Below are 17,023 nucleotides of genomic sequence, written 5' to 3'. Positions count from 1 at the left end.
AGGTATCCTGGGCTCCCTGAAACTCATGTTAAGAGTGACTAGTTGGTGTTTTGAAGGTAGAATTTGAATGAAAGGGCATTCCAGGAATAGCAGCAGTGTAAATGAAGCATATGGAATCCCACTGGGCCCGGACGGAGTAGTCTCACGTGGAAGTGGTAAGGAAGGAGTTTAAGTAAATGAGCATGTGGTGAAAATTCACTGCTGAGCTGAGAAATTCACATTTGATTGATAATTGATAAGAAGTCACTGTTCTTGATGCAGAGACAAAAATATTTAAGATATTTTGTCTTGGTAGCTATATGTAAGGTTGACTGAAGGAAATAAACCCACAAAATTATTGAAGAAGGAATTGTTGACATCTTGGTTTGGAAGTAGTCATTGCCCACAAAGAACTGGAAAGGAAAGGGTATGTTCAAGAGAAATATAAGTATTTCTTGAGTACAACTGTAACTTCTCCTTTAGGTTTAGACTCATCCAGTCACCTCTCTACTAGAAAAATATACTTGGAAACGCTGCTCCTACCCACAAATCAACAAATTCCAAAACAGGACCCATATTTTATAAATTAATTTTTTTATCGCTACAATAGGCCCAAGTGTCAATCAATGACAGTGTAAATGGTACGACAAACACAGCTACTGAAATAACAAAACCAATTTATTTGTGGTCCCACTATGCATTTAAAATTCTTCAGTGAAAATCTGGGCAGGTTCTATAAATTTTCTATTTATTTGAGATAATGATAGTACTAGAATCCCTTTAAGTTAAGGAACAACATCAATTTAATAATTAGAAAAACTAGTCCAAGATATTAATCAAAACTCCAATTCGGTTTAGCATCACATTTCTCCCCTTGCCTGGGCTTGAACCTGCTGCAAGTCCCTAGTGAAATGGAGGGCATGGTCGCCTTCTCCTCTTTTTACATTCCTTGAGTACTTCCTCCTCGCTTTCCTAGTTTTTCATTTCCCAATAGGGTCAAAAAATAGATAGGACAGTTTTTACTTGGATGTGCTGTTCTGTGCTCCCTGGACTTGGAAGATAGTTTAAGCTGGTGTCCCTGGATGGTCTGGGAAAATTTTTAATCTAACTTTTTTTCTTGGAGGCACATTTTTTTTGTCTCTTTACAGTTCTGGTTTTATCATCTCTCCAGATATTTCTTTGACCTAGGCTAATGGGCTTCTTTTTCAGTTGGAAACTTGCATATCTTCTTCAATCCCTTGATATCTTGTCTCTTTCTGCTAAAGCTTCCTAGACCCTTTGGCAGTCCTATCAAGTACAACCCAGTGCAAACCCATTGAGGAGCTCTGGGTCCAAATTTGGTCCATAGGAAACATCCACTTATCCCTTCCCTGGAAATCCTAGGCATGAATTCTCATCAGGACAAAGCTGACTTCTCCAGGTCAGCTCACCAAAACATTTGATCAGTTTTCCTCTACTCCTCTTTCGTTACTTGGGAGTCATACCAAAGTTTATTGTCTACTGTAGCTTCCTCACATTTGAGTCAGCCTTGGTCCTCTGTGTTCCCAACTGCAGTGAACCCATTTCACATCTCTCTGGGTCACCCCTGGTAGCTCTCCTCTCCAGGAGTAGGGTTAGAAAGTGTCATCCCAAAATCAGAGCAGCGTGAACTCACAGAGAAACAACAGCTGTCCCCAAAGAAATATTTTCACTTGTCCTTCTACCACTCATGCAACCCCTTTTATATAGGTTTGATCCCATGGATAGGTCCAAAAATCCTAGAACAATCTCTGAAGAGCAGTCCCTTTGTACATAGATCTTCCTTGTGCATAGGTTTTCCTTGCACAAATGTCTGTCTACACATTTTGGTATCCTGAATCTATCCTGAGTTGAAACATTACAGTAAGATAAAAGAAGTCAATCAAACCAGACTTCTACAGCTTGTCCAAGACTTCACCCCCTCAGCATGCTCATCTAGTTCATTGTTAAGCCCTTTCAACTTTTAGTCTTAAATATACCTTAGGTCCCTACCTTCCCCCCGTCCTCATAATTTCTCACCTGAACTATTGAAATAGCTTCTAATTAAGCTCTGTATCTAAAAGTCTCAGCCTTCTCATAACTATTGTCCACAGAACATGATCCATATAAATGTATAGTGCGTATTGTAGCATTTAGAGGCTACTCCATCCTCTAGAAACACAAATCTGCTTATAGTTGTCTGCCTCTACCATGCTGCTCCACATACAGTGGAGGGGTCAATTTTTCTTTTCCTTACTAAAATCTATCTGATATACATTCATTTGGTCATACTCCTCTCTACCTAGAAAGCCCTACGTCTTATTTTTCCTTTGGAATCAGTCTTAATCAGAATTTCCTTTCTCTAGCATGCTTATCCTTAATGTCTATTTGGGGATCATTCCTCCATTGGGCTCCATAGCGCCTGTCTATCTGTTAACACTTAACATGCTTCATTCAGACACCAGAAGCCCCCTGGGACTTGGGCAAAGTTGATTTATTTTGTGTCCTGAGACCACTGTGCCTGTACATGGCAAGCATTCAAAAGATGCTCATTGAACTGCACCCAGAATGTAAAAATCTAGCAACCCTTAATAAATATTTGCTGAACTAGAACGTAATTTTAAACTATATAAATAGTTCCTAATTTGTCTGCTCCAAAATAAATTTACTACATAGGAATGAAAAATTATTTCCAAACTAAAATGAATATGAGATGACACTGAGAGCTATATAAAACATGGGCAGCTTTTCTGCCAGTGTTTTGCTATGAAAATGTATTTTATTGTTTCTATTTTGATGGAAAGATTATAAATTTAAGTATATAAACCTAATATTTAAATTCAAGCTTTTAAAAGCCAAAGAGTAAAACATAAAATTTTCCACCTCTAATTGCCTTGATATTTATATGAACTTTTACTTATTAGGTCAGTATTGAGCGATTTTTTTTTTTTATTTGGGATCTGGGTGAAAAAGCACAGAATTGAAAAAAATAACATCTCTAGAGAAACATAAGCCCTGACATATTTTTATCCTACTGTGACTCCACGGAGTAACACTTCCCATTATTGCATGCCATTTGATTTTGATTGCCAGGACAAGCTGTCCCCTGGATTAATTAGATGACATTGGATCTGGTAGCAAATTCAGTCAAATTTCTACACTTTGGGAAAACTTCCATTTATACTGATCATTCCACACCTCTTAAACAAAATGTACCTGCATTCTGACTCTTCATTCTTTAGCATTACCACCTAATTTATACTGTGAAAAAGAAAACTATTTATCCAAGTACCCTCTCACACTTAGTATATAGACCAGAAGGAGAAAAGAATTTTTCAGGTCCTTCCCTTAATTCCCTATGCAACCCATGGAGAAGGAGGAGGGAAGAATAGGTGGAACATGGAGCATTTTTAGGCATTGGAACTGTTCTGCATGATGTTGCAATGGCAGATACAGGCCATTATACATTTTATCAAAACCTATAAAAATGTACAGTGCGAAGTATAAACCATAATGGAAATTATAGACCTTGGCTAGTAAAAATGCTTCAATATTTGTTCATCAATTGTAACAAATGTACCACAATAATGTAAGATGTTATTAATAGGAGAAAATGTGGGAGGGGAAGAGGTGGCTTATATGGGATTCCCCTATACTTTCAATGTAATTTTTCTATGATTTAAATCTTCTCTAAAAATTAAGTTTATATATAAGAAAAAGGAGGCTGGGGCATGTAGGGGGGTTTAGAAAAGGGAAAAGGAATTTTACAGCGTAGTTAGGAAAGTTCTCACAAATAATGTGACACTTGAGTAAAACCCTGAAAGAGAAGAGAGAATGGGATATGCAGATATTAAAGGGTCCAAATTGAGAGAACAACTTGTGCATTGCCTATTTTGGCTTTCTCCTTATTTTTTGCATATCCATACAATGCTGTGATGAAAATCTAAATAATTTTCTTCTGATATACAACTGCAGGATTGCCTCTAGAGCAGCACTATCCAATAGAACTATAAAGTGAGTCATATGTAATACTAGTTTTTCTAATAGTAGTAGCTACACTAAAAAAGTAAAAAGAATAACTGAAATTAATTTTCAGGAAGTATTTTGTTTAACCTGATCCATCCCAAATATAATCATTTCAACATGCATTCAATAGGAAAAAATTAATGGGTTATTTTACATGTTTTCAAAATACCTTTTTTTCATTCTAGTGTGTATTTTACACTTATAGTACATCTCAGTTCAGACTAGCCACATTTCAGGTGCTCAGATGTGGCTTGTAGCTACTATTCTGGACAGCACAGCTTTAGACTATACACCTAGAAGTAGAATTGCTGGCTTATGCACATTTTCAGCTTTACCAGTATATTAGATTTCTATTGCTGCATACCAAATTACAATACACTAAGGGGCTTAATCAATTCTCTTCCTGTAGGCCAAAAGTCTGGGCAAGGCTTAGCTGGATCTTCTGTTCTGAGAAACACAAGACTGAAATGAAGATTTTGCTGGAAAAGAGGCTTCTTTGGAAGGGTCCTCTTCCAAGTTCCTGTGGTCATTCATTTGCAGAATATCTTTAGTTTGTCTCATCGTAAATCCATGATCTCCCTCAGTACCTAGGCCCCAGGGTTACCTTTCAATCCTTTTACTTGCCTGAACTCCACTTATCTCTTCCAAACTCCTCAGTAATTATTCCACATCCTTCTTACTCTCAACACCCCGCAATGTACCATTTACTGCCCTCATTCACAGTTTCCCCTAACTTGTTTGAGAAAATAGAATCCAGCAGGTGTGAACACCTCCAATTTCCTATACCCCCACTAGCAAACTTTTCTCACATTCTCTTATTCTCCAAAATCAGAAGATGAGGCATTATGTCTTTTCATTAGCATTTACCCAGGCTGCTGTTTATCTTGTCCTTCCTACCAAGATTGCCTTTGCAATCTTATCTTGTGACTATACTTGACTAAACTTAACAACTCAACTCAGGCATCATTTTCCAGAATGCTTTCCCAAACACATTTCCCTACCCACATTTTCTCCCTCTTTTATTCTCCCAAAATATTCTGTGCATATCTGTGCATGTCTCTACATATATCTACATTGCGCTTATGCTTATGTTATTGACTTACAAATAGGTTTCTATGTGTCTCTCTCCCCAGGACACACTGCAATTCTTGGAAAGAACTGCCATATTCATCTCAGTAACTAAGTGCTTGGTTCTTTTCCTGCATATACTAGGTGCTCAATAAATGTTGACAAATTAATTAATTAATTAGTGCATAAATAAATATTTCTTTGCATGCAATGCCACCTAAACAGACAAACTAAGACAAGATGTGACTTCAACCCATGTGGGATCTATATTTTTATCTTTGTAGACAAATACCATGTTGATTAGTCATAATTATAAGTTTCTATCCAACCAAGGCTAACTGGTTAGTTAGGATTTAAGTAATTTGTAAAGGTCAAGATCAAAGTATCTAATTTCTGGACTTTGACACATTATATACATAATTAGACAAGTGCCATAATCCCACCCACTTCACACTATGTGGATGTTTCAGATTTGTGATCATTCCCATCGAGTTGATTTGTATGTGGAGAAGTCAGTTTACTTCATTTCAGAAAATAAGCCACCACATGAACCAGAGCCAGGGAAACTTGGTGTATGAAAAAGAAAATCCACATGCATATGCAATGAAAATTCCTTAGGGAATAAAGACAGTTTCCCCAGAGTTTGTGGCATGGATATAGTTAAAGTCCACAGATTTAGTTTTGGATATCAAATATTGGCACAAAAAGCCATTATATTTTTAAATTATGCAGTGATCCATGTAAGCAGTTATTGCAAGATAATGGGTTATAAACAACACACATAATAGTTAAAATAATTATATATTGAACAAATGCGACTATGATAAATACATCATTTCAATTCCTGAAATAGCTGACATTCAAGCAAGTTATTTGGTCTAAAGGTTATATTTACCATTTCCTTCTTTGCTTAATGTTTATTTTCATCACTGTTATTATGTATACTTCAGATTTGTTTTTAAATAGCTTTTCTGGAAGCTGGTTTAAAATTGTGGGTGACAGGACATAAGATCATGTTGCTTAGACTGAGGATGAATTTCTGATATGTCACTGTCTCATACTCTGGAGACCTGAGTAAGACAGTAATTGTACGGTTACATCAGGGCTGTGTTTATACAATAGATATGCAATGAGCCTCCTTTAATTAAAAACAAATAAAATAACACCACCATGAATTTCACTTGTTAACTCTTCTCCTCAGGAGACAATGCCAAATATAGACCTAATTTTGAGATGTGAAAAATTCCTTTTCCTTGCACCGTCTCCTAGACATGTACGCTACCTCTTGATCTCACCCTCGGTAATTCCATGTTAAAATGTTAGCGAAAAAGAATGTTTCTAGATGAATGAATGACTGTCTTAATTAATGAGTTGATGAATAACATTAAAGGTGTCACTCCCCTCATGCACATTTGCAGACCCACAGGGAATTCTTAAACTTGTAAAGCATTCAAAATTCAAAGAAAAATCTCCTTGATTGGAAATAGATGCGAGAGTAAATTAGCCTGTGGGGGCATTGGGGTTGGGGGGGGAGGGGGAAGGGAGGGGAGGGAACCAAGCCTGAAAGCCATGGTCTAGAGGAGGTCACATGATTTCACTTCTTTGACCTGCCGGTTATAGAATCCACTTGCCCAAATCTCCAGGTGAGGACAAGAAAGAGGACAGAGGAAGGGTATTTGGGTACAAAGGTTGAAGTCTTCTACATTGCAGAAGAATCCTGCAGCCTCACCAAAGAGTAATGGCAAGCAGGAAGCAGATTGCTCAGGTCTTGCTACCATCCTTCTATCTTTCTCCTACAACTTAAAATGTGTAACTTTTTTGAGAGTGCTACTTTATTCAATCATATATTCCACAAATATTTTGGATACCTACTAAATGCCTGTGATGGACTTTAAAGATAAGTCAAACATTTCTTGCCATCCAGGAATTAATAGTTGTATTAGTCGGGGTTCTCTAGGGAAATAGAATCAAGAGGAGAGCTCTGTAAATAGTATAAGATTTTATGAAATTCTCTCACATGACCAAATTTCACAGGCAGGATCTGATGGAGGTCCTTGAGGAGGTCCCAGGAGATGTTAGCTGAGCAAAATCCAGCTGGAAAATTCTTCTGAATGCTGAAATCACTTCTCCTTTTAAGTATTCAAATGATTGGATAAAACATTACTCATTGTTGATGGCAATCTCCCTGTTTGATTGTAGATGTAATCAGACATCTATGCAGTAAACTCACTGATGACTAAAGTCCATAAATGTCCTTGTATTACAACTAGCCCAGTGCTTGCTTGACCAAACAACCGGGCACAATTACCTAGCCAAGTTGACACATTAGCCTAACCATCACAACAGTCAATTGGAGAAGTGTCTTATTTGCTGAAGGCTGCCAATACAATATACTAGAAATGTGTGGCTTTTATAATAGGGATTTATTAGTGATAAAAGCTTACAGTTCTGAGACTGTGAAATGTCCAAATCAATGCACTATCAGTGAGGCTTTCTCACCAGAGATTCACATGGCGGGGCAAGATGGCAGATCTGCCAATTTCTCTCTCCTTTTCCTGCAGCTAGCTGTAGGCAATCAGACACTTCTCCTGAGCATCATCTCCCTGAGCCTTTTAGGGCTTCTCTGACTTTCTGCAGCTGTAGGAGAACCTGGAATCCTCTCTCTCACATGGCAGGGTCAAAATGGCAGAACTCCCTTCCTCTGTGTCTGTTCTTCCAGTTTGCAGTTTATATGAGACCCAACCTGGGCCATGCCTCACTGGCATAGTTCAATCAGAGGCCCTAAAGTGATCTAATCAAAAGTGATCTAATTAAAGTTCCCATAACTGAATTTAATCAAAAGGCTCCATCTACACTGCGTTTACAGGAGCAGGAATGGTTTAGCTTAAGAACATAATTTTCTGGGATCCACAAAAGACAAACCAGGGCAAGAAGAGATTATTAACATAAAGAACATAACTTAATACATAGTCATTATGCATGAATACATAATATATAGTGTAATACAAATAATTTACAAATAGTTAACATAGTACAGGATCAAATGAAGTTTGCAAAAGCGAGTTAACAAGTAACTCCCAAGAACACAGAGGATTTATTTAAACTATTATTTTCTCTCCTCAAAACATTTGAGTCACATACTCTAACTTTTTCCCCTTCGCCCTGAGCAAGAAGTTTGGAATAAACCTTCTTATAGCTATAAAACATCTGAAATGTGACTCAATAGTCATTTCAATATGCAGCTTCAGTTTCAAATGCTGCGGCTAATGGTACCCATTCTTCAGACACTCTGGTAAAAACAGAGACTCTGCCAATGACTCATATTGAAAATGTGCCATGTGATTTGTTAAGTGTAATTAAGTGTTCTTCAGGATTCCCAGACTAGAAATAGTAGGATCACTAACTCATAAAAAGATTGATCGTGCTAAACATTGATATCCACCAGTAAGATTATAATTAGAGTATATAACTCAATTAACAAGAACTAGAATGGGAATTGTCAAACACTACCCTAATAAAAATTTAATTTGAAATACAAACAAAAGGAATGATGAAGTTTTTCAACTGTGTTCAAACCTGCCCAGAACGGAGTATTGATACCTAAAACTCAGTAGTCAGTCTAAGGCTGCAGTAGTTTAAAGCTAGAAGATTCTGGCAATAGAATTTAAATCCACATTCAGTAACACAGACAAGCAGAAGCCAGGAACACTATTTTATTTTGTTATTTTTGTGAAATTGACTTAGCAGGTCACTTGTATTCCATTACTTGGGGATGGACCAACCCATTTAAAGGAGAAAAAGCTCAACAGTGTCCATTGGTAAATATGTACAACTTTTCACAAAACAGTACTTATAATGTTTATCAATGTGTTGTGCTTCTCATCTCTCATGATTGAATGAGCTGAGGATTATCGCTTTCATAATGTGTCTGTGCACATACACATACCCATATGCACACTCACATACACATATATGCACATATATACACATACATACACTTGGGTCTTGGGAGTCAGGAAACAGTATGGCCTTTTCTTTGTCCTATCACTGATGAGCAATCTAACTTTCAGCAAGTTGCATCAACTCTTTGGTTCTCTTCTATGAGTCTGTGTCACAGTAAATGTTTTAAAAAGTGGGAGGGAGGCTGATCAAATTCTTTTCCACCCTAATAATCTCACCAACTCCCTGGGTAACTTCTTCCATGCCTCGTGTCAGACCACCCTGTGTCAAAGAATAAACTGTACCAGTTAATGTTAAACAGGCAAAGATGACTTCATTCAGGGGCTTCTAGGGCAAGGAAGAGAGAGTAGAAGCCAACTCCATCAAAACAAGGGACAGCCAGCTTTTTAAGGGCTGAGAGTGGGTAGGTGGAAAAGCACAGCAAGATAGTAAAGGGTGGGATTGAGTGATTTCCTGAGGTCGCAGTTGGGATCCCTAAGTTCAGAATGCTTTTCTGTGCAGTAATTAGACAACCTGGAGTCTGTGAGCTATGAGAGGGAAGAAATGAGAGAGAAGGAACTACCTATTTAGGAGCCTCTCAGACACCCGAATAAATTAAGGGCCACAGCGAGAGAGAAGCCAGGGGCCTGGAGGCAGGGATAAGCCTGACTACTGTTCAGTCCTCCTAAAGGGAAGTCAAGGCCACCTTGGTCACTAGGAACATTTTATTAGAGAGAAGTTCTATATGTATGAAGCCCAATAAAACAAAGTCTATATAATCCTGGTGATCAGATTTATCCCACAGTATTTAACTCTACTTGCAAAAGCTGCCCTATTTGCTCAGCTCACAACTGGAGATCTAGATTAAGTTTCTCTTCTCTGCTAACTAGTGGTTGAATATGCTTGCCTTGTATGGGGGGGGGGGGGGGGGTGCAAAGATTAGTGTGGCTCCTGCCAGCAAGGATTATAGAGACTAGGAGAACCTCCTTGAATGTTTCATTAAGGGTCAGGACAGGGACATGGCAGAGAAATATTGAGGATCTGAAGCCAATCAAATTGATAGCTCTATGTCCACTCCAAACTGTGTTCAGTTCAAGACATAAGGTGCAAATAAACCACAGAAGTGCAATGGAAGGAAATATGAAGAAGGGAGAAGGGCAGGATCCAACATCTCTCCTCTTCCCTTGTGATGGTGGTGGTGACTGGGAGATAGATCTTCTTAAATAAAATTTTATTGGAGTATATCATTCATATAGCCACATACATAGACAATAACTGTACAGTAAAGATTGTGAACATATAAAACAAACATGCACATCATCATACAGAGCTCCCATACTGGGAGATACATCTTAATATGAGCCCGGGATCCTATTCAATGGCAGGTGGCATCTAGGTATTCCTTCCAGGTGCCAAAGGCTGACTTTTCTAAGAGAGCTCATGTACTGATCAGAAGAAGGAAATCATTGCCAAAATTTAGTGCTGGGTAGAGGCGCACATCTTTTCGAGTTACTCTGAAGATCAGTGTTAGAGAACATTCAGAAGCTTAACAGAGAAATAATAATTATTGGACAAGAATATTTAGGAACTTACAATATTTGGAGTGCATGTGTATTTGCACATTTGACCCTCACAATAACCCTATGAAGTGTGTACTATTCTTGTCTCCACATTATAAGAGGAAATTGAGGCTTCAGTTGGGATAATTGGCCTAACGTTACAAGCTAGAATGTGATCCAGCTAGAACTCTGAAACTGCAAAGCCAAGGTGCTAAATGTCTTTTCTCTACTGTCTCCTATCTAAGATTCCAGAATATATTTTTTTTTGGTTAACATACAAAAACATGTCATATATTACCTTCGACCTTGGATAGAAGCTCAGCTGTGGTAGAGCCAGGAGCACTATCAGGTCACAGCCTTTTGGGGGGATCACTTATAAGCCCTCCCTTCTGCAATGATCAGATGACCTTTTCTCCAGAGCTGATTAAAGTATTAGTAACCATGAGCTGTGTTCTAGGGCATAGGTGGGAGCTCAGCAGTCATCCTCTTCTCCCACCATCATGACACAAGCCTGGATACCATATCCTGAGCCTGTGTCCTGGGAAAAGAGCGGCCACAGCATCCCAAGGGAAGAGCAACTGTGCACACCCCACAAGCATTCTGCTTGATGGTAGTTCAATAACCAAGCTTGGAGACACCCCACCACTGATTTTTCCAAGTTGGGCCAACTCAGCAGGGCAGTGTAAAGGCAAGGTATAGGTACAAATGTTTATTATTGAATGGGTAGCTGATTGGCTGATTACCATTCTCTCTGAGACTGTCCATTCCAGTCTCTCGCCCAGTGCTTCTTGCTCTGAGTGACCTCCAGGCATTCATTTCTGCCCATAGTATAACATACCAGGTTAAAAATGAGTGGCAGAGTCTCGACACCAAAGGCAAAAAGACAAATGAGTGGCCTTTGGTTTTGTTTTATTGATCTCAGGACACCCTTTAGATCAGGGGTTCTTAACCAGGGGTCTGTGAGCTTGAATTGAAATTTAAAAAAAAAAAGAAAATCCTATTCTTGTGGGGACATGTTGGTGCAGGTGTGATATATTTATTAAATAATACATGATATAGTGTGGACTTGGTAAGGGGCCCATGGTTTTCACCTGACTGACAAAGGCGTTCAAGGAACAAAAAAGGTTAAGAACTCCTGCTCTAGATACAGTTGAAAAAAAACAGACATACACACAAAATGGGAACTGGAACTGGATGTAGGCTGGTGCCACCTGACCCAAGAGAATTCACTAACCAAAATGGATTTGTATAAAATGTTACAGGAAAGGATGAGGCAATCTGATGCTGAGTCCAGCGGTGGCCAACTGGCAGAGGAGCAGTCAGTGATGGAGCAGGCAAGTGCCTACCACCCTGCCATGAGTGTCAGGAAGAGTTTCCCATCATTTAGTTCCCACACAAGTGTCATCTCTTGCCTGTCCCACTTCTTGAAAGGACTTGACTTTCCTGTCACCAGCTGTTGTCTCATCAAACTCTACCCCTAGCTTGAAGCTGATCTCCATACTCTTGAACGTGCTCTGTGTCTTTGGGATGAGAGTGTCCTCGTTCTTTTCGATGACTATGGTGGGCTTTGTCAGGCGGTCACTTGCCTAGGTAGAGAAGCCCACACAGACAGATTTCATGTAGTCATCAAAGCTGTTGCTCTCCATTAGCCTTAGGTGTCCAGGATGGCATCCACCATGGTGAGGATGTGTCAGGAGGGGAGAGAAGCAGTGGGAGAGAGTAATCATGCCAGGACACTGGGACCTCAATTCCAAAAGTTTGGGATGAATATGTAGAGCTTAAATCTCTCTCCAGTGCTACCCAGTTAATATGCTCTCAAATACTAGGCTATATGTAGATCTTCAGGTATGTGCTATTACTTATTTTAAAAGTATTTCTGAGACCCTGGTAAAATTTAAATCATTCAGTAGATCTCTTCAGTCACCCCTGTTATGGCTCTGCTTCCTACCCCTTGACAGCCCAAAAGGGCACAGGATCTTCTGGCCCAGAGTTTTGTTCTGCCTTGAAGAATGAAATGATCAACTGCTTAACTGCATCTGGGTCCCTCTGGCCAGTGTATATTCAGATTTCCTTGTTTCAAAATATGGTTGTGTCAGCTACACTTCCTATTACACTTATTTGCACTTAGAGAATTCAACAAGCATTAAAAAGTTTTCGATTATAAATACAGTATGGCAGAGTTCCTTGTTACTCCCTAAATGGCATCATAGAATGGCAGATTGCTAAAACTAACAGGAACTTGGCAAATTCTCCAATTAGCTCATACTTCAGTTGGGGAAACTGAAATCAAGAATCAAGCAAAAACAGTCTCTGGATATCAAAAACAATGAGAGAGATTGAGGGAGAGAGAGAAGGAGAGAGAGAGAGAAAGGCTCTTTGTGTGGCCCTGCATCAGGGTGTATGTTCTTCAGGTATTACTCTAATGCACTTAGTCATCTTATCGGCTAAGTGCTATCTTTGGAGTCAGAAAATCTGGATCTGAATCCATGCCTTGCTCCTTAGTAGCTGTATGTGCCACCCACCCTGATCTGATGACACAAGGGAAATGATTCCTACTTCACACCATTGTGACAATTAAAGGAAATTGTTTGTGAAAATGCCAGTGTATTTGACATGAGATTGAGAGTGTTTTCCAAAGATGACATATATTGCAGTACATCTGTCTGCTGATTGGAATGATTCATAGACAAGCCCATAATGAAAGAGAGAGAGAAATTGCTGGATCAAGTTCCTTGTGCAGGTGAGAAGGGGTGGTGTCTGGCGGTCAGCTTGCTGACATCGATCATGATAATTAAGTCAAGGCATTGGTAGAAATGTGATTCTTTTACTTTCTTAGTAAAATAGAGAGCAAGATCAAAAGCTAAGACTTGGGACAAATACAATCAGGATTCTTTAGAGTGGATGTCAGCCACATCACCCGAATTCAAAAACCACTTAGTGAAGGGATGAATATTCACGCAGACCACTTACCAAAAGGTAGATGGTCTGCTAGGGCCAGATCATGGCATGCGTCCATTGTGTGCTAGAGTCTGAGCAAAATTTTGTCGGCTACAGAAAACAGTAAAATAAACAAAGAAATAAATTCTCATACTCTCAACCCCTAGAGACACAGAGAATTCTTATGCCACTTTAGGAAACACTGCACTTTAGGCATTACGATAAAGTTAAATTATATTGCTGAGCCACTATCCCCCGTAAATTATATAATTCATCACTCACCAATGATAAAAGGCATAGCAATGCTTTATATTATAGGATTACACATAAACTTTCACAAGCATTCCTGATATGGAAGATACTAATGGAGACCCAAACTAATTATGGCTTCTTCCCCAAAGATGTCAAATCTAAGGGAAAATCAAACAGAGCATCTCAGAGCAAGGGAGAAGAACTTTTCTTTCTCCCTAATTTTCAGACCATCAGGAGAATCAGGGACATGAGCAGAGGAGTGGACCTTGCAGAGGAGAAAGGAAGCTCCCATTTCTATCCTTCCATTTTTTACTCTTGGTCCCAAGCAAACTGGTTCAGTCCATGTTCTGGGATTTAGTCACCTACATTTTTGAAATTACAAAGCAGTGATCTGAACTTAAAGCTAATTAGGACTTGAAAACAACATTTGACTAGTGACTTCCATTATGTACAACGTAGGAAGGGACTGTGGGAAAAATAGATGAAAATATTTATTGTTGAATTTTATGTAAATAGGTGATCTTAACGTCAGCCTGGGGAATTCAGATTTCTACCCCAATAAATTGAACTGACCTTCCTTTCACTAATTCCATGGTAAATACGGATTTAAAATTTATGTGGTACGAAAAATGAGAGTAAAGATGAGGCTTTTTAAGAGAGCCTCTTTTTTCCCCTTCTAAATATCCAATGTCCTTTAAAAATAAATATTCTGGACCAATAGAAAGCACACTAATACCAACATTGCCTAATTACCCAAATAATCTAGGCATAATATATGACTATAAAAAAGATCTAATCACAAATACAGTCGTATTTGTGGTTGGATTTTGTCTGAGTGAAGAGTTGAAAATAAGCATTTTCCTGAATCAATAAAATATGATGTGGGACACTGTCAAATATTTTAAAAGGCAATTCCAACAACTGCAAGGGTTTTAGTTTCAAAGAAATAAAGATCTGTGAATGTGATAAACTGTTGACCTAATTTTGAACCTCCACTAAGTTTGCTCCATTTAACAACTTAGATATTTTCTTTCTTTTTTTTATTAGAGAAATTATAGGTTTACAGAAAAATCTTGCAGGAAATACAGAGTTCCTATATACCTCCCTATTTTTTTTTCTCTTTGGCACAGTTTATTTTACTTTTTTTTAAAAGATACTTAGATAACATAAAATGTTACATAAAAAAATATAAGGGATTCCCATATGCCCCACTCCCCACAACTCACAATTTCCCCCACATTAACAACATTAGTGTGGTACATTCATTGCAATTCATGAACGCATTTGGAGCATTGCCACTAAGCATGGATTATAGTTTAAATTGTAGTTTACACTCTCTCCCACTCAATTCTGTAGGTTATGGCAGGATATATAATGGCTTGTGTCTGTCCTTGCAATGTCATTCAGTACAATTCCAAATCCTGAAAATGCCCCCATATTACACCTCTTTTTCCCTCTCCCTGACTTCAGCACATCCAGCCACTGTCTGCATCAATGATATAATTTCTTCCATTGCTAGAATCACAATAAGTCTATAGTAGAATACCAGTAAGTCCACTCTAGTCCATATTTTATTCCCCAATCCTGAGGATTTTGCGATGGTGATACCCACTCCACCTCTAATTGAGAGGGGGCTTTGATCCCATAAGGCTGATGGATGGGACTCTCTTACTTGCAGTTGTAGACTCTTTGTTCCTTGTTGTGATGGTTGTCCATCATCAACACCTTGTTACTAGTCCTCGGTGAGTCCAGTGAACTGGAGAGTAGGTGTTGCAACTCCACTGATCCTCAGGGTCCAGCTGGCATATGAACAGCCCAGAGATTCAAATCTCTTGGATGTACACCTACCAACTCTGGCACCAACTACAGGTTCAAATAAAAGGACAGAAGAGAGATTTGTAGAGAAGTCACATCTGAGTACAACTCTGTCACACTCAGGAGCACAAACTTCAAAATAGAGTCCACTGACAGGGCACCAAACTCTGGAGTTATCTGTCATGACTGTAGGACCTCAGGAGCCCCATTACTTGGGGGTAGTATCTACTTTGGCAGTCTATGAGATCATGCTGAGACGTGCATTACCTCTCTGATGACCTCCTGACTTACTTTGAAGTCTCTTAGCTATATGAACTTTTCTGTCTTTACCTTTTTTTCCCTTTTATTCAAGGTTTTTTTTCAGTTGTATCACTAGCCGGTGCTTAATAGTAATCCCTCGGTGCCAGGGAGGCTCATCCCCTGGAATCATGTCCCATGCTGGGGGGAAGGTAATGCATTTATAAACACTTTTATAAATTTTTAATGAAATTTAACATGGCCTGTATCCATCATTGGAAGATTAGACAGAACACTTTCATTGCCCCCTAAATATATCTTCTTCCAACTATTTTATTCCTCCCTCCCCCTCCCCTTGGGGCCTATGGTGACCATCAGGCTTCACTCCTTGAAGGACAAGATTCATAGATAGATACTTGCAACAGTGCTGGAGGCTTGACACACTAGTCTGTCCTCCTTATTAGGAACTGCCCATGCTCTCCAGAGACACCCTCCCCTCTGTTTGAGGTCTCCCCAGAGTGGGCAACTCCTTCTGGCTCATTATATGGGTCTCCACCCACTGATACAACACACTATGACAAATGATCACTCTTCCATTCTCTAGAAGACTGCTCCAGGTGTGCCCTGTCCCAAACCTCCCCACCCCCATCAAACACCCTAAACCAATAACGCTTCCTTGTCATATTGCCAAAAGAGCCTTCTCAACATTGTAATTTCAACTATTGAAATTACAACCCTTCTCCCAGTTCCATGGACCGTCCAACCCATCCTCCTCCCAACCCCTCTGTCAAGCTTGCACCACCCAACCCAAGTAACCCTACACCTCTGTCAAATCCCTTCACTGCACAACTACTCACTTCCACTTTAGCGTAGATTTTGCCTGTATGGGCAATGGCTCACAACCTTTCTATTTCCTGTAAACCTATCATCCAAACTCTAGCTCTCTGAGTCTGCTCAATTTGCTCAATTCGTATCAGAGAAGTCATGTAGTATTTGTCTTTCAATGCCTGGCTTGCTTCACTCAACATAAGGTCCTCAAGATTCATCCATGTTATCCCTAGTGTTAACACCTTGTTTCTACTTACAGCTGAGTAATATTTCACTGTATGAATATACCACATTTTGTTTATCTGTTCATCTGTTGATGGGCATTTGGGTTGATTCCAACTTTTGGGAACAGTGAATAATGCCGCTGTGAACATTGGTGTGTATAT

General features: G+C 39.1%; 1 protein-coding gene across 5 annotated transcripts in view; it reads left to right on the top strand.

Annotated features, from left to right (window-relative positions):
* The window catches only part of GRIK1 (glutamate ionotropic receptor kainate type subunit 1), a 418,576-nt gene that overhangs the window by 312,331 nt on the left and 89,222 nt on the right, over positions 1 to 17,023 (top strand). The gene's annotated exons all lie outside the window — the stretch shown is intronic.

The sequence above is a fragment of the Dasypus novemcinctus genome, chromosome 4, assembly GCF_030445035.2.
Source record: "Dasypus novemcinctus isolate mDasNov1 chromosome 4, mDasNov1.1.hap2, whole genome shotgun sequence".
Lineage (NCBI taxonomy): Eukaryota > Metazoa > Chordata > Mammalia > Cingulata > Dasypodidae > Dasypus > Dasypus novemcinctus.
The sequence above is the reverse complement of the archived record's forward strand: the minus strand, read 5'-3'. Positions and strand labels throughout refer to the sequence as shown.